Below are 27,549 nucleotides of genomic sequence, written 5' to 3'. Positions count from 1 at the left end.
TAACAGTTAGTCCGCCTATCTGATGCGCTGAAGACTTTTTTCATCCATCACTGTATCAGAAAACATGGACATCATCAAGGTAGGCAACTGCAGGCTTCTCCCAATCCTGTGGAGACTCTAATTTAGCATTTCGCAGCCTGAAAGGATTGCACATTAAATTCATACACCTATTACCCCTCCGCCTAGCCCTTGCCAGTACCCCTTGGTTAAGTTATGTAGATGGACTGGGATTGTTTCAATTTTCCATAATCATTTGGTGCGTGGCATTGGGATAGTTACGTTTACATCATTTAGCTTATGGTAGTCCACGCAAAGCATATTTCCCCCCATTTGGTGGAACTAGAACCACTGGAGATTCCCCCCAGGAGGATTTTACCATGTAGCAGTTTTGGATCTCCTGTTCTTAGCAGCTTTGCATGAGAAGACATCCTTTATTGGGTGAGCTATTACCTGTGTCAAATTGGAGTGGTATTGCCCGTTCTTGACCTCCGGGGTGGCTGAGAACATTTGGTGCGAGCTATGCACAGCACTTTGATTCTGTGCTGCTGCAGACTCCAGGGTTGTGGAGAGGTCCCTCTTCCCACCACCGTCAGCTTTTCCTCGTAGTAGACCCTTCAGGCCTCTCAGCATCATTCCTCCCTGGCTGTAAACTGACAAACCTTTAATTTCTGAAATAAAAGGGCGTGAGAGAATTAACATGGTACCGCTTTTAGGGTTTAAGGTGGGAATGCTATGAGATAGTTAAAGCTTCCCAGGTGCGTCTTGGATAGTTTTGAATGGCACTTCCTATACACTTCCATCTTATGCGGTCGTCGTAGCGCCTTTAAGACCATAAACCTGGTCCCTACTTTGATAGGGATGCTTTTCTGGTATGTTTATCATACCAGGCCTTTTTTGCTTCTTTTTGAGCATCTTTAGTTTTTTAGCAAGAGCTCAGGAGTGTCGGGGTGCTTTGTAGGTTGCTTATAAAGTCTAGAATGTTAGTTTCCTGGAGAAGGCGTTAAACCCATCCATTGCTGCTTCACCAACTTAATGGCCCTTAACCTCATGTCATACCAAGTTCAATGGTGAAACCCTAAACTGGGATGTGGTACAGCTCTGCAGCAAAAGCAAACTGCTCCAACACTAGGTCTCAATCATTGGAGTGTTCATTTACGATTTACGTATATGGCCCCAAAGTTCCATTAAACCTCCCACCAGGCATTGGTTTTGTTGCTGGTAAGGGGTGGCCAACCAAGTGGATTCCACCCATGAGCTCCCACAGGTTTTTCATGTTACTCCAGGAAATTGTCCCAAATCGGTAAGGATGTCGGAGGGCCAACCTACCCTGGCAAAGTTTGTAGGCCTGGCACACAGTTTTAGCCCTGGAAGTCAGTGTGCGAAGTGGGTTTTTTTTTCTTGGGGTTTTTCTGTTTTCCAGGGTTTGCAAGCACAGGGGTGGGATCAATGTATACTTGGGTCGTTCTGGTTTACGAGGTGAGGGAGAGGGAGTTTGTGTACAAGAGGATGGAGAGAGGGTCGGGACCCCAGCCCAGGAGACACAATCAGTTCCGGCCAGTGGGAGGACAAAGGGCTGCAGAGAGAGGACCCCGTGCGGTGACCTGACCAGCCGGTTCCAGCCAGAGGAGAGCTGCGAGGAGAGGGGACTCAGACCTTCCTGTTTATGACCCTGTTTACCTGGAGAGAAGACAATGGACTGAGGCGGGGCTTAAGGCCGGGGATATCAGAGGCCCAACTGGGAAGCAGGGGGGCTTGGGCTGGCGAGGGGAAGCAGGCAGAGCCCACCTGGATGCAGGGAGACTGGGATGTGCTGTTATTGTGAGAGGCCAGGTCAGAGGCCCTGAGAGTTTCCTGTGCGCATTCAACTCTCAATAAACCCTCCTGTTTTATGCTGGCTGAGAGTCACTCTGGTCTAGAGGACAGGGTTGCATCAGCCCCTTCGGAGGTGAAGAGGCCCATGGGGTCCAGAGTGCGTGGACTCCCGGAGGGGGCCCACGGCAGAGACAGACGTGCTAAGGCTCAGAGAGGTGCGGCTCCAGGAGGCGGAGGGGCCTGACCCCAAGAGAGAGTGGAACCCCGAGAAGGGCTGTTGCACTGAAAGGGGCATCCCCCACGGACTGCACAGGGCCAAGAATGGGCACGATCTGTGAGTCCGTGACAGTCAGTATGTATTGCTTTCCTCTGGGTGTCTTCTTTGGGAAAGGACCTAGAATATCCACAGCTACTCACTGAAATGGGAACTCAATTATGGGGAGTGGCTGGAGAGGGGCTTTGACCTGGTCTTGGGGCTTTCCCACTCGTTAGTATACCTCACAAGACCGGATATAATTAGCAACGTCCTTGCCCATTCCCTCCCAGTGGAGGGACTTCCCCAACCTGTTTTTGGTTCTGTTCACCCCAGAATGGCCACTGGGATGATCATGAGCTAAGCTTAAGAGCTTTACCTGGTACTTAGTTGAAACTACCAACTGTTTTTGAGGACATCAGTCTTCCTGGAGTCCACCAGAAAGAGTCTCCTTGTATAAAAGTCCTTGTTCTACAACAAACCGGGATCGGTTAGAAGAGCTGAGAGGTGGTGGGGTGCTCCGTGCCGCCACCCACGCTTTCTGAAGGCTGTCATCTGCTTCCTGCTCAGCCTGGAACTGTTCCCTTGATGCTGGAGACATCAGTTCTTCCTTAGACTGTGGACTTGGGCTTGGACCCTGGGGAAGCGATGTAGGTGATGGGGTTGTTTTAGTTGATTGTGAACCGCTCTCCACTGGTGCACTATGTGATATTTCAGGCTCTGGCTGAGCCTCTAGAGTAGGGTTGTCTGCTGCTTCTGCCAGTTCAGGCCTGCTGGTGCCCTCTGGCATTGGAGTTGTAGATGGGTTTGCAAGCACTGGCGTCAGTGCTGGCAATGGTTCTGGTGCTGGTTCTTTTGCCGTTTTTGGGACTGGACTCGCTACGGCTGAAGCATTTATGGGTAGAAGATCCGGTTACACCACCTCTGTCTGGGTCTCTGGTAACACAGACGGGGCCCTGGTGGATGGCTCAGGAACAGGGATGGGTGTGTACGCTTGCTTGGCCTGGCTGTGTGTGAGCATTCCCACCCTCTTGGCCAGCTTCAAATGGTTGGCCAAGTCTGCCCCCAGTAGCATGGGGATGGGATAATTGTCATAGACTGCAAAAGTCCACATTCCTGACCAGCCCTTGTACTGGACAGGCATGTCAGCTGTAGGCAAGATTTTGACATGAAAGGGTGAATTGTCACTTGGGCCTCTGGGTTGATGAATTTGGGGTCCACTAAGGATTGGTGGATAGCTGACACTTGTGCCCCAGTGTCTCTCCACGCGATAACCTTCTTTCCGCCCACTCTCAAGGTTTCTTTCACTCTGAGGGTGATTTGAGAGGCATCTGGCCTGGGGTCTTTGGTGTGATTGGTGTAATGAACTGTAATCGGTTGTGGTTCTTGGGCAGTGGCCTTATATATGCTCAGTTCATTACATTTTTACATCGCCCAGTTGACTGGTCACTGGACGGGTGGGTTGTTGGAGACTGGTGAGGTGGGACAATAGGGTGTCTGGGGCTTTCCTTGGGTTGTAGGTGGGGCTTGGATTGCGCACGTGATAGGGTTTAGTTCGTTTGCCCTCTTGATATTCGCTCCAACTGCTGGTAGTATTTTTTCTTTTCTGCCACTTCACCCATTTGGCTCCAATCTCCCCGCCTCGGTTACAGTTTTGGCTTCCATCTTAGGATGTCCTTTCTATTTCCTCAGGAACACCCTCTAAGAACTGCTCCATTTGCATTAGGAAGGATAGAGCTTCCACAGTTCATCACTTGCTCTGATATCCAAGCATCCCAATTCTTTTCAAGTTGGTAGGCGTGTCGGGTAAATGACACATCTGGTTTCCACCTTAGGGCTCAGAACCGTGACAGGCATGCTCAGGTGTTAGCCCCATTCTGATTCTGGCCTTGATTGAAAAGTTTATAATCTTTCATGCGTTCCTTTGCATTCAGCCCCCTCTCTGCTAAGGGTCACTAAGCTGTGACCTCAGCTCCATCATGTACTGGTCTGTAGAGATGCTGCACCCAAGGCAGGCCTTTCAAAATTTCTAAAGAAGGCCGCAGTATCATCACCTGCCTTGTAGGTGGGGAATTTTCTGGGACGGGAAACAGTACCTAGGAGAAGGGTTGTTAGGGTTGGCTGGTACATCCTGCTTAGCCCTTGCTATTCCAGCTCATGCTTTCTCTCTCTTTCCCTCTCCTTCACTCTTTTTCCTCGCCTTCATCTCTTTTTGTTTCTCCTCCATAGCTCTTTGTGGGCAGCCTCAGCCCTGGCCATCTGTCTGTCATGTTCCTTTTGGCTCTCCTCAGCCTGGGTTTGGCTAACTCTAGCTGCTGTTGTATGGGTGTGTTTTTTTTCTTTGCCTGACATTTTCCCCTGGTCTACTTTAGCTATCTGGGGGGGGTGCGGAGGACAGTTTGGGATCTTTGGTTACTGCAATGTGACACTTTAGAAAAAAAAAAACAAGTAAACAGGTTTGTTACTTGCCTTGGCATATGTTAATGGTCCTCCAGTGATCACAGCTGGAGCTTCCCTTCTAACAAAAAGCCCACTGTTAGAATCTCTTATCTGTTTGCCTTCAGGGTCTCTCTCCTTCACTGCTTCCCCAGCATTCAAAGGAAGCAAAAAAAAAATCTGGCTTTCCTTCTAAAAATCCCTCACCGTTGCTCACCATGTCAAGGTTCCTTCCCCACTCTGAACTTTAGGGTACAGATGTAGGGACCTGCATCGACACTTTAAGCTTATTACCAGCTTAGATTTGGTATCACTGCGACCACCACCCCAAGCACTACTTTTCTTCCCTGGGTAGGCTTGAGAGACTTCACCAATTTCGTGGTGAACACAGATCCAAACCCTTGTATCTTAAAACAGGAGAAATTAACCATCCCCCCTACTTTCTCCCACTACTCCTGGTGGATCCAGATCCAACCCCCCTGGATCTAAAAACAAGGAAAAAATCAATCAGGTGTTAAGAAAAAGGCTTTTAATTAAAGAAAAGAAAGATAAAAGAAAACCCTCTGGGAGAGATTAGCATACCACCTTGTAGTGAGTCGGTGTGGCCCCCCTCCTGCCAAGGGGAGGGAGTGCCCAGCCAGAGGCCTCAGTGGGCAAGGCTAAGGAGCAGTGAGCCCGCCCCTCAAAGGGTCAGGCGGTGACCCTGAAGTACAAAAGCCGGCCGTCAGAGCTCAGTCAGGCCGCAGCCACCGCAGGGAGCAGACCTGCCACAGGGAGCTCGAGACTGGGACCCCTCTAGGACCCAGGGCAGCCATCCTGACTGCCCGGAGCTTCCCCGCGCCCACTACCTGGAGGAGCTGCCAGAGCTTCCCCGGTCCTACTACCCGGAGGAGCCACTGGAGCCCCCCCGTCCCTGCTGTTACCTGGAGGAACCGCCGGAGAAAGCCTGGCTGGACTTCCCGGAGGAACTGCCGGACCTGCCACCCAGCCCTGGTCACGAGGAGCCCATGCTGCTGAACTTCCCAGGGGCTGACGCCACAGACCAGGTAGGTCCTGAGGGGGAGGCTGGAAGTAGCCCGGGGGCAGCCGACTCCAGTCCAGCTGCGGACATGTCGGAGTCTATGTCAATGTGTTGCGGACAGGATCCCCACTGATGCAGTTAGGGCCCTGGGCTGGGACGCAGTGGAGTGGGTGGGCCTGCATCCCCCCTGCCACCCCACTTATGGGTGGCAGTCTCCCCCTCTCCCCAGTGCTCAGGTCTATGGGCCTGGACTTATAGACTGAGTGCTTTGCTCAGCCCTGAACCAGAGGGCTTGAGCCTCCTAACCCTGTGCTTTGCTCAGCCCTGAGCCAGAAGGGCCTGAGCTTTGCCTCTCCGTTTGGTGTCCAGCCCGAACTTAGGGCTGGGTTCCCTTTAAACTGTACCACTGTTCAGCCCTGAAGCAGAGGGCCTGAGCCCCCTTTTGACTCTGCAGTGTTGCTCTGCCCTGAACCCGGCACCGGAGCCTTATGCCTTTGTGTTTACCGCTCCAGGACCTGCCCGGATGGACAGCATGTAGGGAGCTGGTGTGGCTCCCCTCCGCCCGTCAGAGAGGGTCGAGCCCCGGTCACACACCTTTTTACACAGGTATTCTCACAGACAACAGATTCAAACACAGAGGATGTTTCCCGGGCAAAAATCTTAATACACACAAGAATATCCAAATTTGATGATTTTCTTAATGATTCCAAGCCAAGTTACAAAGAAAACTTTTCTAAAACTTACTACTCTGATAAGAGGCTGGTTCCTTGATCTGTTTCACTTCGGCTGAAACTGAAACTCTAAACAAAGGAAAACTTTCCTCCTTCCTTTTGAAACATCTTGTTCCCCCATTAGTTCCTCTGGTCAAGTGTCAGCTAGACTAGGTGAACTTCTTAACCCTTTACAGGTAAAAGAGGCATTAACCCTTAACTTTCTTTTTATGACAGTTCTATAGCCTGGCTCCAGCCCAAGCCCAGACATCTACGATGCAATTAAACAGCACCTTCACCTGAGCCCTGTGAGCCTGAGTCAGCTGGCATGGGCCAGCTGGGAGTTTTTAGTGGCAGGGTAGAGATACCCTTGGTGTCTGTGCAGCACCAGTCACAATGGGAACCCTGATCTCAGTGTCTGTGTAGAGCCCTGCACAACAGGGGCCTGATCTCAGTTGATGACTCTGCAACTCCCAGCATTACAAGATCCCGGATTTTGTTTGGAGTCCCTGTCGTATCTGGCAAAATGTGGGGGCAGGATCTGTCAGGGTCAGTGCAGTGCCCAGTACAGTGATGGGGTGTGATCTGGGTTGGAGTCAGTGGAGGGCCAGGCCCAATGGGGACACAGATCTCAGTCGAGGTTTCTCAAGTACCCTGAAAAATGGAGGCAGCTATCTGGGCCGCAGTTGTGCGCTGCCCGGCACAAGGGGGGCCATGATCTCAGTCCAGGTCTGTTTTACCTGGCACAATAGGGGACCAGACGTCTGTGGGGTCTCTGCAGTTCCCAGCACAACAGGTGTGCAGATCTCAGTTGAGGGCTCCACAGCAACAGTAGGGTCTGACCTCTGTTGGGGTCTCTGCAGCAGCGGGAAGAACAGGGCTCAGATCTCACTTGGGGTCTCTGCAGTTCCAGGAACAACAAGGTCCCTCATTTTGTTTGCTGTCTCTGCAGCACCTGGCACAATGGGAGCCTGATTTCACTTGGTGTTAATGCAGGGCCCCAGCACAACAGGGGCCCGGAGCTCAGTCAGGGTCACTGTAGCACCCGGCACAACAAGGTCCCTGCTCTCTGCAGGATCTGTGCAGTACCTGGCACAACCAGTGCCCCAAACTCGGTCAGGGTTTGTGCAGTGCCTGGCACCCTGGGGGACCTGATCTCAGGCAAGGCCTGAGCCATGCTCAGTATAAGAGCCCTGATCTCAGACAGACACCTGGAGAGAAAAGCGGGAAGATTATCAAGAATTTGATATCGGTATTTCAGAATTGAGGAGAAAATGGGGCGCAAACTAAATATTTGCTAAAGTAAGAGAGAAGCACCAACATCTGGGGAGATTTTGTCACCATTCAACAGTTCAAGAGAAAAGAGGAGAAATTTGAGAGGATTATACAGCAATATTCAATCAACAACAGAATCGGATGGATTCTTCTTGTCACACATTCACATGGCCAGCAGGGAGCCCTGGATGATGTGGCTTTCAGAGGGGAAAGGAGTGAGGCTGGAGTCAGAAGGTCATTGGCTGTGGGGAGGGACTGACAGTGGGGTCTGGGAATGTGACTAGCAGGTGATGGGGAGGGGGGAGTAGCTGGACTGGGAAACCTGGGGCTGGGCCACCTCCATGGGGGATGCTTGCTCCTCTCTTCCCTTCCTGCGCCTTCCCACGCCCTGTTGCCAGCAGAGAGTGACCCCCCCAGCCCGGACCAGAGGTGTTCCTGTCTCAAGGCTCCCCGAGCCTCTGCCCATTAACCCTCTGCCCAGTTCAGGAATCACTCAGGGGAACCATTTCCCACCTAACCAAGGACAAATCTCTGCAGGTAAAAATGGGGGGAAACACCCCAAACCTGAGATTTGAACTGTAGACTGACGAAGTGGAGAGAAAATGGGGCACAATCAGGGGAGGAGAACAGGGAACTTCTCAGGGATTTGAGGGAAGGGGAGGGGTTACCCTGGGTGTTGCTTGTTGCTCTCTAGAGAGAAAGGGGGGCAGGATGGGAGAGGATGGGGCGGTCCCCATGGGAGGGGGCAGAGGTAAATCTGAGGGGATCTCAGCCCCCCCCTTCTCTCCCCGCTCCTCGGGGGTCATCTGCTCTTCTCCTCCCCCGGCCATGCCCGGGCTGCACAAACATTTTCCACCTGCCCCTTTCCCATGTCTTCCCTCCCCTGCCTGGTCTCACCCCCCACTCCTGGGCAGCTTCCGCCTGGCCCCATGTGGGGACCCCAATAGGACCAGGCCCCAGGGCAGAGCCTGGCCAGGCCCAGGGGGCGCTGGGCTCCTGTGGGGACAGCAGCTCCGAGCACCCCGCAGGCGCTGCCCCCCAGGGAGCAGATATGGCGCTGCAAGATGCTGGGTCCTCCCCGGACACTGGGGTGGAGTCACTGCCCGGTTCCCGCCCCCGGGGCTCGCTCTGGTACCTGGAGGCTGCAGCTCCGCAGCGGGGCGGGCAGAGCCCGAGGTGGCCCCAGGGCAGCCCCCGAGTGGCCCCAGAGCAGCCCCGGATGCAAAAAGCTCCCGCTCCCGATTCCCTACTTTGGCTGTACTGAGCTCACCCGAACTGCGCATGCCCAGTGACCTTTGCTGTTGCCGCTGCCCTCTCTCTGCCCTCACTTCTACTTACGATTTGCTGCCTCCTCTTTGGAGGGGTTTAAAAGCACCAAGGGGGCAAATCGCAGCGGGGGGGGGGGGAGCTGCCAAGGTCTGACCAGGGAGCAGAAATTTACTAGCCAGGGAGGATCAAGCTGCTGTAGGTAGCAGCAGGAGAGAGGCTGAAGGGGAAAAATCAGGGGTGGGAGCCAGGGTTAAGCCTGGGGGGCGAGGGGAGGGAAGGAGACGCTGCCAGACCCTGTGCGGGGACAAAACCCCGTTTAGGCAGGGGGAGGGGGGAACAGTGACCCCTTGGGATGAGCCACCTGCTGTGTTCGCTAATCTGGGGTCATGGGGAGAGGGGCAGATGCTGTTTTCGTTCTGCTCCCAGGACGCTGCATGTCAGCCCCGGAGCAGGGGGCGGGTTCCTGGGGCTGGGTCTTAAAGGCACCGGCAGCCCAATTCCTAGACTGTCAAAGCTTAGACACCGCAGCTCCTCTCTACCCTATACAAGTGTTGCGGGGCTGTTACTGCTCCAGCCAGGAGACCCAGTGTGGTGAAATATTGTCCAGATGCCCCCTCCCTCCCTCAAACTCTGCCTCTCACATTTTGACTATGTAAAAGTGTTTTCTATCAGTTTCTGTGTCTATATGAAATCACGGCAGCTCCTTTCTCTTATACAGCATGCTGAGTTGCTAACTCCCTCCCAGAGCCCACATGTCCGCACCCCCTCCTGTACCCCAATCCCCTGCCCCAGGTCAGAGCCTGCACCCCTCACTCAAACTCCCCATAGCCTGCAACTCTCCTGCACCCCAACTCCATCCCAGAGCCTGCACCCCAAAAAGGGCTGGATTAACTTTTTGTGGACCCGGTGCTAAACATATTTGTGGGCCCCCATCACGGAAATGAGGCAGGGAGGGCAGAGTCCTCAGAGCAAGGGGCTACCCGGGGCCAATGGGAGATGGGTCATGGCATGGCAGGGACAGCCCCACTCCACCCAGCCCAGTACAAGGGCACTGTTTACAAACTAGGAGCTGCCAGACCCAGGCTGTCCACGCTACCCCCCTGCCCAGCACCCCTCTGACTCCCTATGCCCAGTGCCACACCACCCAGAGACCCCCACAAACCCCCATGCCCAGTGCCCTCCCAGACCACTTTCCCACCCACTCAGAACTCCCCCACAGATCCTCTCACTGCCCAGTGCCCCTGAAGCTGAACACCCTCCACAGCCCTCTCACAATTGCACAGTCCCCTGCACCTCCCCGCCCAGAGCCCCCCCCCACAGATCCCCTCACTGCCCAGTGACCCCCACCGCCTCACTACCACAACTGCACAGTGCACCCCCCAGACCCCTCAACACTTCCCAGTGCCCCGACACACAGATCTCCCCCACTGCACAGCCCCCCAACATACAGTTCTCCCCAACCCCCACTGCCCAACACTCCAACACCCCCCCAGACGCACTAGAGACCTAGTCTCCCACACCCTAACCGCCAGCCACAATAGTCAGCCTTGATGGGAGGTGACTGTGTCTGCCAGGCTGAGCTGGCAGCGCAGCTACAGCTGGTCCTGGGGCAGGATAACTCCAGTCCCTTCAGAGTGGTGCACTCAGCCAGGCTGGAGGAGGAGCAGAGCGTACCCGAGCCAGGCTCCCTCAGGACCCAGCTAAGCCTCCCCCCCACCCCACTGTCCCTTGTGACTGGCTGAGACTGGCCCAGCCTCTTCACCAATCCAAGATGGCTCTTCCCCCAGGAAGCCAGGTGGGGCCCCACAGGTCCCAGGCAGTGGAGACAGCTCAGAGCTGAAGCAGTGCTAGGGAGCGGGGCAGATCCCTGAGACGTGACTCTCGAGATCCCAGCCAGCCCACCCACACCCATTGGCCGTGTGGCCAGCAGCCCTGCTGAGCCTGCATGGTGGCCCCCAGCTGCTGGGTGATGAGCCCTCTACAGCAGCAGCATAGCCAGGTTCTAACATCAGGGGAGCAAACACATAAGAAGAGGCACCACCCAACTTATCAAATTACTTATTACATACTTTTAAATTCATTATACATATTTATTTTGTACTTAAAATAAAATGACAAGAACGATCCAGCCACAGAAGGGTTTGCACATCCGTCATTTTGCAGGAGAACTTTAGATTATACTCAGACATACTTTCGATTCTAGAAAGTAAATGACAGAATACAGTAGTTTATAATTGTCATAGGTTTAAAAAAAAATATTGGCCATTTTTTCCAGTTACTAATTTCATTTTAAAATTCAGTCAATGAAATGCACTTTATTTATAATAGATTGTAATACTAAAGTCATCAAAAAGGCATAACAAATACAAGTTTTATGCAAATTCGTGAGTAAAGATCTCATCGCTCTTTGGGGTTGGACAAAACAGTAATTTCCCTTAAAGTAGCTTTATTCACGGGTTTTTTTTTAAAAAAAAAATGAAGACATCTTTACAACACAGGTTGCAGTCTAACATTTTTGAAACACTGAGTACTGAAGTTAGACTATTTAACCAATTTAAGACACACACACACACCTCTCTCTCTCTCCCTGCTTTCCTATCACCAGTTCTGTTACTATAGGAATGAAAAGTGACACCCTTTAAAAACGATAGTTACCTGTTCTGTAACTGGCGTTCTTCGAGATGTGTTGCTCCTGTCTATTCCACAGTAGGTGTGCGTGCTTGTCACATGCACCAGTGCTGGAAGTTTTTCCATTAGCAGGACTCGTCATGGGGGACCACCGCTGCGAGCCCTGGAGTGATGCCTTTATAGTGCACTATAAGGGGAGCTGCGCACTCCCCCCACCCTCGGTTCCCTCGTGCCAGACAACTCCCCGCACGGATACTGGGGTAGAGTCACGAGCCAGCCCCCACCCCCGGGGCTCGCTCCGGTACCTGGAGGCTGCAGCTCCGCAGCGGGGCGAGCAGAGCCCGGGGCGGCCCCAGGGCGGCTCCAGCGGGAGCAGGGCCCGGGCCGGGCACGGGGTGGGGGGGCTCATGAAGGGCTCCCCGGCACAGACCCTCCCGCTCCGCCCGCGATCCCAGGTCACAAAGGAGCAGAAGCGCGGCGCTCACCCAGCAGCTGATCACACTCCGCCCCCAACCCGATCTGCGCATGCCTAGCTCCGGGAAAAGCAACCTGAACTACATCTCCCAGCCTTCCCCGGGGCCGCTTCCGCCCTCTCTAGCCAGGTAAGGGAGGGTTTCAGTAGGGAAAACTGCGCATGCTCCATGCGAGCCCCGGTGCGGGCGGGAGAACAAAGCTGCTGCTGGTGCCTCCGTGTGAGCCGGGCCCGGGCTGAGCTGCGGCTACTCCCGGGTCTGTGCGGGGGGGTCCGGCATTAACCCCTCCGTGCCCGGCCGGGGGCTTTCTGCAGCTGGGCCCCGCCCCCGGGCTCTGCCCGCCCAGCCCCGGCCCGGAGCCCCCGGTGAGTGAGAGACCCCGGGGGGGGGGGGCGCTGGGGCCGGGCGGGAAAGTGACTCTCTGTCCCGGGGACCTGGGAGAAGCCTCGGAGCCGCCTCGGCCCCGCTGGGATGGGGGGGCGGAGCCTGGGGCCCGACCGGGGGGATCTTGGGGAGAGGGGGATGTCGAGCAGGGAGAGGAGAAGCCGCAGTTGCGGGGGGGTGGGGTGGACGTCAGTGGTGGCGGGGGTTGAACTGTCTCTGTGCAGCCAGGCAATCCCCGGGGGTGGGGAAGGAGGGGGGGGGAGCGGGATCCCTGTCCCTGTCCCTGTCCCTGTATGGGCCACTTGCCTCTTACCCCCAGTACAAATTCTCACTAGTTCTGCCCCTTTTCTCGCTCAGCATCTCACACGGGGCTATAAAATCTGGGGGGATTCCCCACCCCCCAGCCAGATTAACTTTTTGTGGCCCCAGCGCCAAACATATTTGTGGGCCCCCACTGGGGAAACAGGGCATGTGATGGGGGGCGGTCCGCAGAGCGAGGGGCCGGTTGGGGGCAATGAGGCGCAGTGCAATGACTGGCCCTACTCAGCCCAGCACAAGGACACTGTTTATAAACCCAAAACTGCTAGATGCACACTGCCCCCCTCCCCCGTGCTGTCCCAGTGCCCTTCCCTTATCCCAGCACCCCCTCACCCAGAGACTTCCCCCATAGGTCCCTCTGCCCAGCACCCCCTGCCTAGAGACACCTCTCACTGACCTCCCTCTACAACTGCACAGCACTCTGCACACCATACCCCCTGCCCAGCTCCCTCACCCACAGATCCCCCTATTGTCCAGCACCCCCTTCAGAGTTCCACCATCACAGCTGTACAGTGAATATTTCTGAGAGAATCCTGCATCAAATTCTGTGCATCATAATTTAAAATTCTGTTTTGTTTTACAATAAATACATGTGGAAGCTCCACCATGGCAGTGGGGAGCACAAGCCACTGGCTGCATGGAGGTGGGAGAATACTCAGCAGCCTCCCCTGGGACAGGTACTTGGCAGTGAGGCTGAACCTGACCCTGACACAGAACAAGGGCCAGGCCTGCCACGGAAACACCCTGGGGCCCTGCCCCTTTTGCACCAGGCACACCAGATGTGAGCAGGGATGTTCAGCCCGGCAGCAGGATCCAAGTGCAGAGGGACTTAGTGTGGGGGTTTCCAGATAGGGGTAAGAGGGTTCTGTGAGGGTCAGTCTGGGTGCAGACAGCTCAGTGGGGGATCTGGATGCACAGGGAGGTATCAGATCCAGGGGCAATGGGAGTCTGCAGCGGGGACCAAGTGAAAGTGGTTTGAGCTCAGCGGTTGGGGGAGGAATCTGGGTGCAGGGGTTCATTTGGGTGGGGGTCTGGGTGTAGGTGGTTGGGGCTCAGTGGGGAGGGTATCTGGTGGAAACTAAGTGGGGTGGTACAGATGCAGGGGAGGTGGGGCTTGTCAGGGTGAGGGTTTGATGGGCTTGTTTAACAGGGGAGCCCCAGCTGCTGCCAAGGGGATCCACATGCTGGGCCCCTGCTTCCCCTATCCCAGGGATCGGTAACCTTCAGCCCGCTAGGGGTAAGCCCCCTGGTGGGTCAGTTTGTTTACTTGCCATGCCCCAGGTCGGCTGATTGCGGCTCCCACTGGCTGCAGTTTGCTGCTCCAGGCCAATGGGGGCTGCGAGAAGCCACAGCCAGCACATCCCTTGCCCCGTGCACTTCCCCAAGGCCCTGTTACCGCCTCTTTTGTGCCTCCTCTCCCAGGCAGGTAGCATGCTGTGGCTCTGCTCTTCTCCCTCCCTCCTGCTGGCAAATAGCTGATCAGTGGCAGGGAGGGGAGGGCGGGAACGCAGCAAGCCGTGAGAAGAGATGGGATGGAGAGCTTGGCTGCCCTACTGCAGCAGGAGCCTCAGTGCCAACAACACCAAGCTTCTGTGCCCCTCAGGAGAGAGCGAGGAAGAGTGGTCCTGGCTGGGGCCAGCCTAGGGTGCGGGCATGGAGTCAGTGGTGCCAGGATAAATCCGCTACTGCTCCTTTCCCCTCAGGTGATCACCTCTCTCGTCTCTCCTGATGTCCCCCTGTTCTCTCCATAATTCTCAAATGTCAATTTAAAACCCCTCGGATGTGGGGGATTTTCCCACCCATTTTATCTGGAGCGATTTGTCCTTGTTAAGGTGAGAAATTTTTGCCCTGAGTCATTCCCCAAAACACAGCTGCCCTGGAGTGGTGATGGGATGAAATGCCTGTTCTCTACTGGGGTGGGGCAGGGAAGGGAGGAGCATGTGTTTCCCCATAGGGACTTCCTGGACCCTGGTTTCGCAGTCCCAATTGCTGTCCCCTAACTACCAACACAATTGCTCCCAACCATCAGCTGCCAGTCACTAGGCTGTCCCGCACTGCTGCCACCTTCCAGCTCCCCCCCTCTTGCCCTTTTAATTCAGCTCCTCAAAGGGCTCCCTGCTGCCCATGTGAGTGGTGGCAGAGGGGGGACCTTTCACTTTCTGTTCATGTATTGGACAGTCATATAAAATCCAGTCAAACAATCCTCCTTTTCCACTAGTTAGTTAATAGCAGCATAAAATCCCCCTCAGATCTCAGTGTTTTTCTCTCATGTTATCAGTTGCATAGTTTGTGACACGTATTCTCTGCAAATCTCAAAGATTGATATAAGATCTCCTAAACATTTGCCCCATTTTTTCCCTAGTTATCTATTTCTAGCTGAATATGCCCTGAGATATTTCACTAATTATAAAATACTAAGAAAATCTCAGATTTACACCTTTTCTCAGCTTCTTGAACATGGATAGAAAATGTTTCAAATGTTGCCTATTTCCTCTTTATTCATTTATTTAATATTCATGTGAAACATACTCAGATTTTACCTCCTATCAACAACTGATACAAAATCCCTCTAATTTTCCTCTTTCCTCTCTATAATTTGCAAAAATTCATCCAAAATCTCTCAGATTTCCACCCTTTCTCTTTCATTTCTGAACATTGATCTCGTATCTCAGGTTTTCCCTCTTTCTTTCTCATTATAAAATATCAATTAAAAATCTTCTTAGAGTTGGGGCTGTTCCCCATGTTTCTAAATCCCAGCAAATTCTCCTTACTTCGAGGGAACATGTTGCCCTGAGTCGTTGTCCGTCCTGGATGTCGCAGGGGATTAAACTGTCCAGTGATCATTTTTCCCCTCTCCTTTGAGAATTTTGCTGATGAAAGAGACCAGCCACGTATTTAATAGCCATCAAAACCAGAGCTCTCCCCCTGTTTTGGGGATCAGTGGTTCCCAGCTGGTAACAGGAAAGTTGGCTGGACCGTTTTCTTTTCTCCAGCTGGCACAGGATGAGGAGGTGACTTTGAGTGCAGTGTGGGTCCAGAAGTATCCCAAACCCCATGACAAACACTGTTATGGGGAGTGTCTGGGTGGGGAGATTGCAGCTGGAGCTGAAGGGGCATTGTGGTAGGGGGAGGCCTCTGGGTGGCTGGGCAGGGGGTACCCTAGTCAGGCTGGTGGATTCTGGAGGTTTCAGGGGGACGTTGGTTCTAATGTGCCTAGCCCTGAAGCTATGGGTCCTGGAGGTGGGTATTGTTGGGGGCCTGTTGGCCGTAGATCAGCGGTGTGGGTGTCTCTTGGGGAGGCGGGACAGGGGGTTAGAGGGTGCCTGGTGTTGTGCCAAGGGGTCTGGGCTTCCCCAGCTGGCTCCTGGGATCGCTGCCATGCCCAGTGCACAGAGGTTGAGGGGAGTGGGGAGATCCCCAATGTTAGGTCAGGTGTTATGAGGCAAGCAGTGTGAGGAGTGCCACTGTAAAGAATCAGTGGGACCCCCTGGGGGCAGGAGGGAGTCCCAGGCAAACAGCAGGGCAGATCCTGGTGGAGGGCAGGTGGGGGTCCTAGGCAGGCAGTGGAGGAATCCCAGGCAGGCAGTGAGGGACTGACTTCCCAGTGGGGGGGTCCCATTGGGGTGGACCTTTGCTGCTGGGGACTCTTGGTGGGGGGAAACCTTTGGGATTCCCAACCTGGCAGTGATGGTCTGGTGGGGGTTCCCTGGCCGCTGGGGCTCTGAGAGGTATCTGGGGTCTGGGCGGGGGGTGTCTGGGGTCCCCTGAATAGAGGCTCTGGGGGCTGCTACTAACCATGCTCCTCCTCTCTGGTTGTGTAAGAATCCTGGCTCCAAGCAGTGCCTGGCCTTCCCCGGCCGCATGCCCGCTCACTGTGATAATTTTCTATCCACTTATCAAACACTGTGAGGTGAAATCACAGATTTTGCTTTCCTCCCCTCTTGAAAACTGCAGGAACTTCCGGTTCCGCTGGGAAAATTAGTTCCCCGAGTCTTTGTCCTAGATCTGGGGGGTGAGGGAGGTGGGAAGGGGGTCAGCACTGCCACACAATGGTCTCTTCCACAGCATTCTGGACTTTTGTTCTGAACCCTGGTTTCATTGAGACCGTTCTTAATCCAGAGTCACTGCATAGAGAGACAGGGAGTGACTGCAGATGGACAGTGGGGCAAATGAGATTAGCAGTTCTCCCGGTGAGGAGGGGCTCTCATTAGCTGCTCTCCCCAGAGAGCTAAAGGAGGGAAGCTGATCAAATGCTCTGTCCCTCTCTGCTCAGGATATTGGGGTTCAGCTTCCTGGGTCAGATGCTGCAGCCTCTGTTGTGATCTGGGAGACCAGGCTTATCTGCTGCTGTTCCCCTAGTGTGGGCTCTGTGCTGGGATGTGCCCTTAATTAAAGCTTGTTCTCTGCCCGGCCCAGGGGATGACTTCCTCCAGCTGGTACTAGCCCCCTAGGGCAGCCCTGGGCCCTGTAAATACTAAATTCTGAGCCACAGACTCCAGATAACTGCAAGACTTCAGGGAAAGTGCTGGGGACTGGAAGAAAGTGACTCTGCACAAAGAGCACCTCCTCATTTCTTCTCCCATTAGCAATTGTCAGGAGAAAATCCAGCCATGGGAGAGCAAAGCACCCAGGAATGGGACTTTCCCAGCCAGAGGGGCAGGGAGAGAGGACAGAGGAAGGAGAGACTGAAAGGGGCAGTGGGAGAAATGAGTGAAGGGAGAGATTTCCAGCTCTCTAATCCACCCAGACACGTGTATTGCAGCATTCCTGGACAGAACCACTTTCTAGTGAACAAAACAAGGGTCAGACAGAGGAAAAGCCAGTTCCTAACTCCATATTCCCCCTACTGAGATGTGGCTGCCCTGGGGTCAGTGTCCGAGGGAATCCTCCACAGTGACTCCTTTGGTTCTGCTCTTTTCTAGCCTTGTGTTCCGAGACTTTGTTACGGGGTGAGGGGAGGCAGAAGGGAGGTTAAAAATGTTTCTGTGGGCTTAGCCTGGCAGTAGGGACCCAGTCTACACAATAATAAGGAGATCAAGCATTTCCCAGGATGGCAGACTCTAGGATGTCTGCCGTGATGTGAAATTAACTAAAACCTGTTCTGAAACCCCCACAACTGCCCTTCTCACCCAGACAGGCTGCAGAAATACGTCCATGTTTTGCTCCAGATCATCCCATTCTCCCATGGGAGAGAGAAAAGAAATGTCTGCAGAGGAGTCAGTCCAGGTAGGGATTATCAGGAGGTTGCTGGTGGGTTCCTGCTGGAGGAGAGGGACAGCAAATACACTGGAGATGGGAAGGGTTCTGCAGTCTGGTTTGGAGGTTGAACTGGGGCAGGAAATGCACAGGGTGGGGAAGGGAGGAGGATAGCTTGTGACAAACCTGCTAGGAGTTGTTTAGTAAGCGGCCCAGATTCTGGGGACAGACCCATGAGATTAGGTGGTAGAAATACCCTAATTTGTGAAACCGAAAATAACCCACCTACGTGGGGGCTTGGAAAACTGACCAAATTCCCAGTGCTGGAGCCTGACCTGACTAACCAGTGGCTGCTGTGACATATGAAAGGGGCACCCAGCAGTGAGGTTTAGGGGAACTGCCCCTCCCTTCACATCCAGCTCCTCACAAGGAGGAGGATTTTGGGCTTCCTACCAGGGAGTTCTCCCTGGTCCCTGCTAGGGGCTCTATCTCCTGTATCGGTCTGTGGCTAGTAGGTGTGTGATGGATCTTCTGGGAGAGACAAGGGACTCTCTCTTAATCCCCTTAACCTGGTGTTTCCAGGATGCTCTGAGTGGGGTGGGGGTGGGACTCTATTGACTGTGATCCACCCACAGCTTGCATTTGATTGGCTCTTCTCCCACACGACCAGTGGGGCTCTGAGTGGGGCAGCAGGTACTGAGTGTTGGACTCTTGCTCTTTCAGGGGCCGGTGACCTTCGAGGAGGTGGCTGTGTATTTCACCAGGGAAGAGTGGGCTCTGCTGGACTCTGCTCAGAGAGCACTGTACAGAGACGTCATGCAGGAGAACTACGAGAATGTGACCTTGCTGGGTAAGGGTTCCTGTCCCCTCATCTCTTCTTTTCCCCTTCCAAGAACTAAGGTTCATGCCAGTTGTAATCCAGGAGGTCTCCGACTCTGGTAACTTCTGCCAGGACCAACCTCTGGCGCACTGTGGGGGACTCCGCCACCTGCACACAGAGCTGGGGATTGTGTAGCAGGGGCTCTGCGAGGAGAGCTTCCCCCTCGGTGGCCGCCACGGACCTGGTCGCTGAGAACAGTTTCCAGGTCTGGAGGAGGTCCTGGTAGATGACCAGCAGCCCGGAGAGGTCTTGCAGAAGACCTCTCGGATTGAGATAAAGGAGCTGCCGGTAGTATCGGAGCCCTCAGAAATGGCTCAGGAAAGCATGTGCTGGTACTCTCCACGCCAGACTACCTGCACCATAAAGAAGCCTCTGCAGGGCCTGGAGGCGGAAGACATGGACTTGAGTGCGTAGGGACTTCAGGCCCTGCCCTCCCTCTTCCAGGGGCAGGTGGAGGACCCCTGCAGAGACCCAGTGCATTCCTGGCCAAAAGAACTCTAGAACCACCTTCTGGGGGTCGACCAGGAAACCCGGGGCCAGGACCAGGGTGTTGAGCCAGTACCAGAGCATGGATAGGACTAGTTGATTGAGCACTAGTGCCCTCCCTCAAAAGGAAAGGCACCAGAGTATTCCTGTCCATTTCCGGAGCCGCTCCATCACCCAGTCCTGTAAACCATGCCAGTTCTCCGGTGGAGATGGATGCGTGGCAGAGCAGTGGGCTCGTGCTCCACCTGATGGCCTGAAGTGCGGGTGGGAGGGATCTCGCCTGCCACCCGTCCCCGACCACCAGACCAGAGCTCTTGACCCAGTTGACCCGGACGGAAGAGGCCACCGAGTAGATGGCCTGGCAGGCTTCCACCTGTGCCGAATTGTCCCGGTCCTGGACTACCAGGAACACGTCGTTGGCATATGCCAACAGGACCAGCCTCAGCTCTGGCTCCCGAAGCACCAACCTCATCAACCTCTTGTGGAGGAGACAGAGGAAGGACTTGATCGCCAGAGCGTAGAGCTGGCCTGAGAAGGGGCACCCCTGCCGTACTCCCCGCCCGAATCTGACCAGCTCAGTCAGGGTCCAGTTAAGCCTGACCAGACACTCTGCAGAGACGTACAGCACCTGAAGAAAACCCACAAAGTGGGATCCAAAGCCGAACGCTTGCAGAGTGCCCAGGAGATACCCGTGGTCCACCCTGTCGAACGCCTTCTCCTGATCCAAGGATGAGGGCGAACGACAGACCATCCCTACACCCAAGCTCAAGGAGATCCCAGACCAGACCCAGGTTATCAAAGATGCTACGACCCGGGACGGTGTAGATCTGGTCTGGGTGGATCACGGACCCCAGCCACAACGAGATGGCCTTGGCTACAATTTTGTAGTCTGTTCTGAGGAGCAACACGGGACGCCAATTCCATAAGTCGCAGAGGTCCCCCTTCTTCAGCAATAAGGCGAGCACGGCTTGCCTGCACGAGAGACAGAGGACCCCGCTGTGCGAGGACTCGGCCCAGATGGTGACCAGGTCCGGGCCAAGGACATCCCAGAACATGCGGCAGAACTCCATGATCAGCCTGTCCATGCCCGGAGATTTATTGGTGGGCATGCGGCGGAGGGCTTCCAAGATCTCGGCCAGAGTGAGAGGAAGCTCTGGGCAGTCCCAGTCACCCACGCTGAGTCGTCCCAGAGCACTCTGAAAGCATCAAGATTGGTCGGATCTGGGGAGAAAAGGTGTGCGTAGAAGATCCTGGCCATCTCGCACATCTCCACTGGATCTGTGAGGGGAGTGCCATCCTCTGCCAGAAGGCAGATGATGTGCTTCTTGGCCCCCCTCTTTTTCTCTAGGGTGTAGAAGAAGCGGGAGCGGTAATAGATCTCCCGAAGGAGAAGGATGCAGGATCGAACAAAAGCACCCCGGGCCCGATGGTCTTCAACGACCCGGAGCTCCTCCCGGCACGCTCCGCAAAGAGATGGATCCTCAGTGCTGGCGGCCAGACACCTCTCTAGCCCTAAGACCTCCCCTTCCAACTATTCTATTGCCGCATCCCTCCATCGGCTGGCGCCCTGGGTGTAGTCACGGCAGAAGAGCCGGGGCAGACCCCCGACGTGGTGCCCGATGGGCTGGCACCACATGGCCCGTCTCAGACCCCGGCTCAATAGGGGGTGGTGGAGGGAAGAGTGCAGTCCCTAGTGAGTCAGGACAGGGAAACACAAAGGCCGCTCCCTGGGGGTCATCCTCTGGGAGACGGCCCCAGGGGCGGCAATAACATCAAGTTGGGGGGGATAGGAACAGGGTGAGGAGCAGGGTCAGGGAGAGGGACAGAGGCAGGATCCTGGGCCGTAGGAGCTGGACTGCCAGGAGGTGGCTACTCGAGGCTCTGAGGGGTAGGGAGGGGGTCCCCGGTGACACCGGGCCCAGGCTCAATGGCAGGTGTGACAGCCGTGGCATCAGGAGATGTGGAACCTTCAGTGGGGCCCCCGCCCGGGAGGGAACTCGGTTGCCCTGAACCAACAAGGGATATCCCTGGTAACTCGCATCCCAGTCACGAGGCACCGGCCGTCGCCTCAACAGGTTGAAGAGTCCAGGGGACCCTCGAAAGTGGGAGCAGAAACAGCAGTTGGGACGATGGAACACGGGAAAGGGGAAGCTGGGGTGAGGTCGGCCAGGTTGAGGCCTGCTGGCAGAGGGTCACCCTCCCCCTGTGTGACCGGGGTCAGACCCAGGGCCTCAATCTCCTCGAAGATGGAAGGGAGCTCACCTCCCACCACCTTTGGGTCCTCCCCACTAGTGCTCGAGGTGATGCTCACCTCGGGTATTGCAGGGGGCGCAGGTGGCAAGGGAACAGGAAGGGCCTCATCGGGGGCCTCCACAGGAAGGGACTGCGGAGGAGGGATGGTGGTACCCTCTGGTGCTGCCACGTCTTCCCCAGCTGGCACTGGCAGATGGACCGAACTTATGGGCAAGGTGGAAGGCTCGGTGTCTGTGGCTCCCTTTCTGGTCTTTCGGGGGGCTTCCGCATCAGATGGTAGGAGCGGAGCTCGAGACTTCTGCTTACCCTGTACTCAGGTCCAGCCCTCCATGGTGTCACCTGCGGGCTGGTTGACAGGGGATGGGTCGGGGGGCAGGGATGAAGTTTGGGAACTTGGGGAAGCAATGGTGGGACAGCATGAGGGAGGGAAGATTCCCCCTGGGGAGAGCCCTCTCCCATGCCCGGCAGTACCCCTGCCGCGCCCTCCTCCATAGGCCCCACCAGAGTGCAGGCAGTGGAGGCGGGGCTCTCCCACTCGTCCAGGCGCACCAGGGGAGGTCCCCTGCAGCCTGAGCGGGAGCAGTGATGGACTGAGGAGGAGGAGGGGCGGCTCTGGGTACTGGGCAGCCAGGGGCACCGGCAATGACGGGGCCGGCACCCTGCCAGGACTCGGGATACTGGGAGATCCTCTGTGCCAGGACAAGGGGCAGTCCTTCTGAACATGCCCCATCGCCTGGCAGAGGTAGCACCGGGCCTCCCCTGTAGAGTAGTGCACCTGGTAATGGACCCCCTGATAGGGGACCAGGAAAGACCCCTCAAGCGCCTCTCCGCCATGCGCTGCCGGCAGCAGGTGAAGCTGCACCTGCTGGCGGAACAAGAGGACATTACGGAGGGCAGGGTCTTTGCAGCCCAACGGGAGAGGGCTCACAACAGAAAGGGGCCTCCCCAGGGTAGAGAGGGCAGGTAACGAGGCGGCATTGGGAAGGAAGGGAGGGACGGAGGTCAGGACCACATGGACACCCACGTCTTCCAGCGGCTTCAGGGGTATGAACACGCCTCCCATCACCAGGCCCTTCTCCACTGTCTCCTGGGCGGTGGCCTCCAAGGCAAGGAAGAAGACAACCTTGCCATACATCTTGGAGGCTGCCATGATGGCCGTGGGCCCCACCACCCTCGCCAACGCCTGCATGTAGGTCTCCATGTGGGGCGAGGCGGGCACCAGGAGGCAACAGACGCCGTGCTTCCTGGTCAAGGCGGGGAAGGGGGCCCTGGCCACTGTAGATGGTAGCAGAGGCAGCGGTCTGGGGAGATGATGCAGCAGCAGACAAGGGGGCTGCTGCTGTCTGGGCATACGCCCTGGGGGCCGGGGGAGGGGCACCCGCAGAGCTGGTGGAGGGAACAGAGAGGAAGGGCGGCGCAGCTGCTGACGGGGCCACGACAGTGGTGGCAATCTCTGCCATGGAGGGCTTAGTCTTCCTAGCGGGACCCTTTCCTTTCTTCTTGTCCTGGCCCTTTCTGCCGGCTGGGGGGGCTCCCCCAGAAATGGAGGGGGCGAGGGACGTGGCAGCAGCAGAGGGTACTCCGTTGTCTGCCACTGCTGGCACCTCAGTGGGAGCGGTGGCAGGTGGTCCGGCAGTGGCAGTTGAGGTGGAGACTAGAGGGGTTGTTGAGGGAGCAGGCGGGCAGGGAGGGGCAGCGTTTGCCCCAGGGATCCCACCCTCTGCGTCTCCCGCCATGGTGAGTAGGGAGGGAGGGGAAACAGGTCAACCACTCCTCCCTGCTAGGCTGCAGGCAGGGGAGGAGAGTGCCAAAATGGACGAGAGGGGGCAGATAAGGAGACTATCAAGGGTGGGAGATCAGTCTCTGGCCCCGGGATTGAAATCCAGCTCCTCTAGCCACACTAGGGGAGGGGAGGGGAAAAACAGCAATGGGGGTGTGGTGAAATAGGGGGAAACTTAAACAGAGGAGAGGCACAAGCGCACCAAAGGGGACATGGGCGCATGAGGGGAAGAGCCAATCAGAGCGAGGAGGCCGCAGGGGGAGGGGAGCAACCAGGCTGGGAGTGAGGCAGAGGAACCATGAGGCTAGCTTCAGGGCTGGGGCGGGACAAACAAAGCTGCAAAGGGAGACTGGCAGGGCAGGCAAACAAACTGAAGCTGGCGGGGGCGGGGCAGAAGGCTACGAGGGACAAATGGGGCAGGCAACAAGGGGCAAAGCTAGGGCGCCTGTTGCAGAGGGGAAGGGATGAGGGGAGGGGGGGGTGTGTGTGCACAAGTGCTTGTGAGTGCAAAGTTGATGTTTGGCTGGCTGCTGCAGGCCCAAATGGTGGCAATAAGGTGTGGCAGGCCAGGTAAGCAGCTGAGTCCCAGAGACAGGAACTGAGGCTGATGGTAAGTGGCCTGGGGGAATGGGGGAGGGGGCAGCGATGGTCCTGGGGGTTGGGGAGAACACAGGTGGACCAGGGGGCAAGTTCCACACCACACCCTTTGTATCCCCATAAACACAGTCTAAACCCCCACTACCAGAGCACAGTTTGAAAATCACTCAGTCCTTAATGGCCCCCTCCATGGTGGTCTCCAGAGTCCTATGCACTCCCCCAGGAGCTGGTGGTCCTCTTAGTCCTCTTCCTCCTCCAGGCTCCAGCAGCTCCCTAGGACTAACACAGCTCCAGCAACCCTGGTGGCCAGGCAGGAAGGACCCCTCACAGGTGGTAGCAGTGGTGGTGGGGTCCTGGCTTCTTCCTCTAGAGCTGGTGGGGCTGGGGCAGCTGGCCAGCAAGGCCCCTTCACCCCTCGCTCAGTAGCAGCAGCTGTCCAGGGAAGGAGCACTCCAGCCGGCAGCAGCTCAGGAAGGGAGGAGCTCCAGCCAGAAGGGCAACCAGAGAAGAGGGAGAACTCTAGCCAGCAGGCAGACTGAACGTGCCCTGAACCGGGGTGGTCCCCTGCTCCTGCTTTTCAGGGCTTAAACCAGCCCAGGAAAGGGCTGTGGTTGGGGCAAGAAGGGCTTAAAAGCTGCAGCTCTAAAAGTTGGGCTTACTGAGGAAGTGACTGCAGCTGGGCCACACCCTAATCAGGGCACATCTGGCCTGTATAAAAAGGCAGTGAGCCAGGAGCAAACAGTATCCCTCTACCTGTAGATGGAGAAGGGTCTGGCTGCTTAGTAGCTAGATACAAGGTACCTAGAGTGGAGCAGGGCTGGGGAAAAGCAGAGGAACTGGGGAGCTCCAGGTGGGAAAGCCCAAGGCTGCAGCCTTGATAAAGGCCAGGACAGGTACTGGGGCTACAGAAGGGTAGCCAAGGGTAGGCAAAGGCAGCAGGTCCAAACCCCTCTTTGCCAGTGATGAATGGCATATACACTACAGTCTGCCCCAGGGAGCGGGGCACTAGATGATGACTGGCAGAAGCCATATTCTGAGGCAAAGTGGGGGTGGTGGGTTGGGGGTTCCCCATGGAGGGAAGACCCATATTGGTGGGTACTGCCAGGGGGCAACACCCCAGTTAAAAGGGCAGTGGGATCCAGGGGGGGACTCGGGGGGCCAAGAGGACAGGCAGATCACTGTTCTGCAGAGGGCGCTCTTGGCTGGAAGTGAGCTAATTCCCAAGGACAACCAGCAGGAGGTGTGCCACAGAAGTGAGTCCACTCATCTACACTCTCCTCTGCTGCAGAACGCTTTGGGAACAGAGCACAGGAGCAGTATTGCAGTGTCAAATGTCTCCCGTTTACATAAGTAAACTTCTTTGAGATGGGGTGACCATATGTGCACACGGTGTTCGAGATGTGGGCGTACCATGGATTTATATACAGGCAATATATTTTCTGTCTTATTATCTATCCCTTTCTTAATGATTCCCAACATTCTGTTCACTTTTTGGCGGCTGCTGCACATTGAGTGGATGTTTTCAGAGAACTATCCACAGTGACTCCAAGATCCATCTCTTGAGTGGAAACAGCTAATTTAGACCCCATCATTTTGTATGTATAGTTGGGATTATGTTTTCCAATGGGCTGCAATATGTGTTATCCTGACATCCAGTACTGCTGAGATCCTGCATTCAGCAATATCCCTCCCCTTCCTATTCCCTTCCTCCACTGAACCCCACCAGCCCATGCCTCCTGTTCCCAGCTTCCCCAGGACTCTCTCATTGTCTCTGTCTTTGGACCTCTCTGTCAGCAAGAAGCAGTGCCAGGGAGACTTGCCCTTGTCTGGAGTCTTTGATTTCTGGCACATGGATTTACTTTCTCTGTGTTTTAGGAGACTCTTTGAAATTGAGTGTCTGTGTCATTAAACACAGTGCAATCTGGACTGTTGAACAGCTGTGTCCCCTCAGTTCCCCAAGCTGGGGTGCCTTTTACACTGCCTTACTGTGAGAACAGCCACTCCCGGGCAGGTAACACACAGTCTCCAGCATGTAACTCGGTCCCAGCTACACAGTATTGAGTGCTGCTAGTCAGTGACTCACGAGTTACAATGCAGCACAGGAGAACCCCAGAAAATTCTCTGGTCCCAGACTTCCCCCAGAAATTTGCATCTTTCCCTGTCTAGCACACTACTGAACAATGCAAGCTTATATGAAGTCTGTCATTTCATCAGTGGAAAATGCCATGCACCAGCCTTGTTATCCCAAGTGGAGTTTCCAACACACTTGAATCCAAACACACTGGTTGGATAAAACAATAAAAGAAGATTGTTAACTACCAAGTTAACTATGGGTAACTATGGGTTACTATGGGTAATGAGGCATAAAATCAGAATTGTTTGCAAAAGAAATGCAAGATAAAACACAAACTAACATAAGTCAGGAGTGGGCAAACTACAGCCTGCGGGCCCCATCCGGCCTGTGGGCCCATCTTGGCTGGCCCCTGAGTTCCCAGCCAGGGAGGCTCTCCTCTTCCCGCCCAGACTGTCCCCCTGTAGCCTCGTCATGCCATGCCACCAGCACTTTGGCCCGCCGCTCCTGGGTAGTGCTGCAGTGGTGGGGCTGCACACACCTACTGCTCTGAGTGGCATGGTAAGAGGGCCAGTCTGTGCGCTCCTAAGAGACTTGGTGTCTAGCTCCGGTGGGCCATGCAGCTGTGGTAAGGAGACCAGGGCTGTGGGATTGGATAAGGGACAGGGAGTCCCGAGGGGCAGACATGGAAGAGGGGGCATTGGATAGACATGGGAATCCTGGGTTCTGTCATGGATCAGGGTTGTGGATATGGGTTGGGGCAGTCAGGGGACAGGGAGCAGGAGGGTTGAGTGGGGTTGTGGGGGGCAGTTAGGGTGGGGGGGTCTTGGAAAGGGGCGGTCAGGGGACAAGGAGTGGGGGGCTTAGGGGGTGGGGTCCAAGGGAGGTCCTGGGAGGGTGGTTGGGGCAGGGGGGTGGTCTCTGGAGGGGGTGATCAGGGGACAAGCAGTGGTGGGGTTGGATGGGTCAGTGGTTCTGGGGGGGGCAGTCGGGGATCAGGAAGTGGGTGGGGGTCAGATAGGGGGTGAGGCCAGGCTCTTTGGGGAGGCACAGCTTTTCCTACCTGGGCCTCCATACAATTTTGCAAACCCCAATGTGGCTGTCTAGCCAAAAAGTTTGCCCACGCCTGATCTAAGTTAACAAGCTGAAATGGATTGAAAGCAAATGTTTCTCACCATGTGCTGAGACAGGCTGGCTTTCCTTTCAACCAGGACTCCCGCAACCTGCCCCTGCTGCCCAAGTTCAGTTCTTCAGGATTTGTCATGGGCAGAAGGAAAGGGGAGAGAGAGAGAGAGTCTCAAGGGTTTTCCTCACCTCTTTTTATAATTCAGTCCTTTGTACTAGAAACAGCTTCAGTCTTAGCTGAGTCATGGTCCCAGGCTGTGTGTTGGAGATATGAGCTTCAAGTGTCCCTGTGATGGAATGTAAATGTCTTCTTCACACCTTCCCCCCGCCACAGAATGGCTATTTGACCAGCTGTTTGCCTTGCTGTCTTTGAGGAACTGGTCTGTGTGTGTGCCCCAGAACAGTAACTTTTTCAGTAATATCATACAGTAAAATCTCATAACTTTACATACAGTGTTGCTACACATTTTAACAGGAGGATAATATTCAGTAGATTGTGTTTTCAAAATGCCAATGCCAAAATTGTTCTATAATTTTCTAGAAGAGTAAACATAGGGGTACAGACTAACAGTGTCTGTCTGT

The 27,549-nt window shown here is 55.3% G+C and overlaps 2 protein-coding genes and 1 pseudogene across 2 annotated transcripts in view; 2 read left to right on the top strand and 1 right to left on the bottom strand.

The window, feature by feature from the left end:
- Nucleotides 1-27,549, bottom strand: part of LOC116833757 (uncharacterized) — a 660,803-nt gene that overhangs the window by 127,916 nt on the left and 505,338 nt on the right. The gene's annotated exons all lie outside the window — the stretch shown is intronic.
- The window catches only part of LOC116820769 (uncharacterized), a 292,353-nt gene that overhangs the window by 183,764 nt on the left and 81,040 nt on the right, over nucleotides 1-27,549 (top strand).
- The window catches only part of LOC116820768 (uncharacterized), an 81,367-nt pseudogene that overhangs the window by 46,387 nt on the left and 7,431 nt on the right, over nucleotides 1-27,549 (top strand).

Source organism: Chelonoidis abingdonii, chromosome 1 (assembly GCF_003597395.2).
Source record: "Chelonoidis abingdonii isolate Lonesome George chromosome 1, CheloAbing_2.0, whole genome shotgun sequence".
In the NCBI taxonomy this organism is placed as follows: domain Eukaryota; kingdom Metazoa; phylum Chordata; order Testudines; family Testudinidae; genus Chelonoidis; species Chelonoidis abingdonii.
Note: the sequence above shows the minus strand (reverse complement) of the source record. Positions and strands in the feature narration are given on the sequence as shown.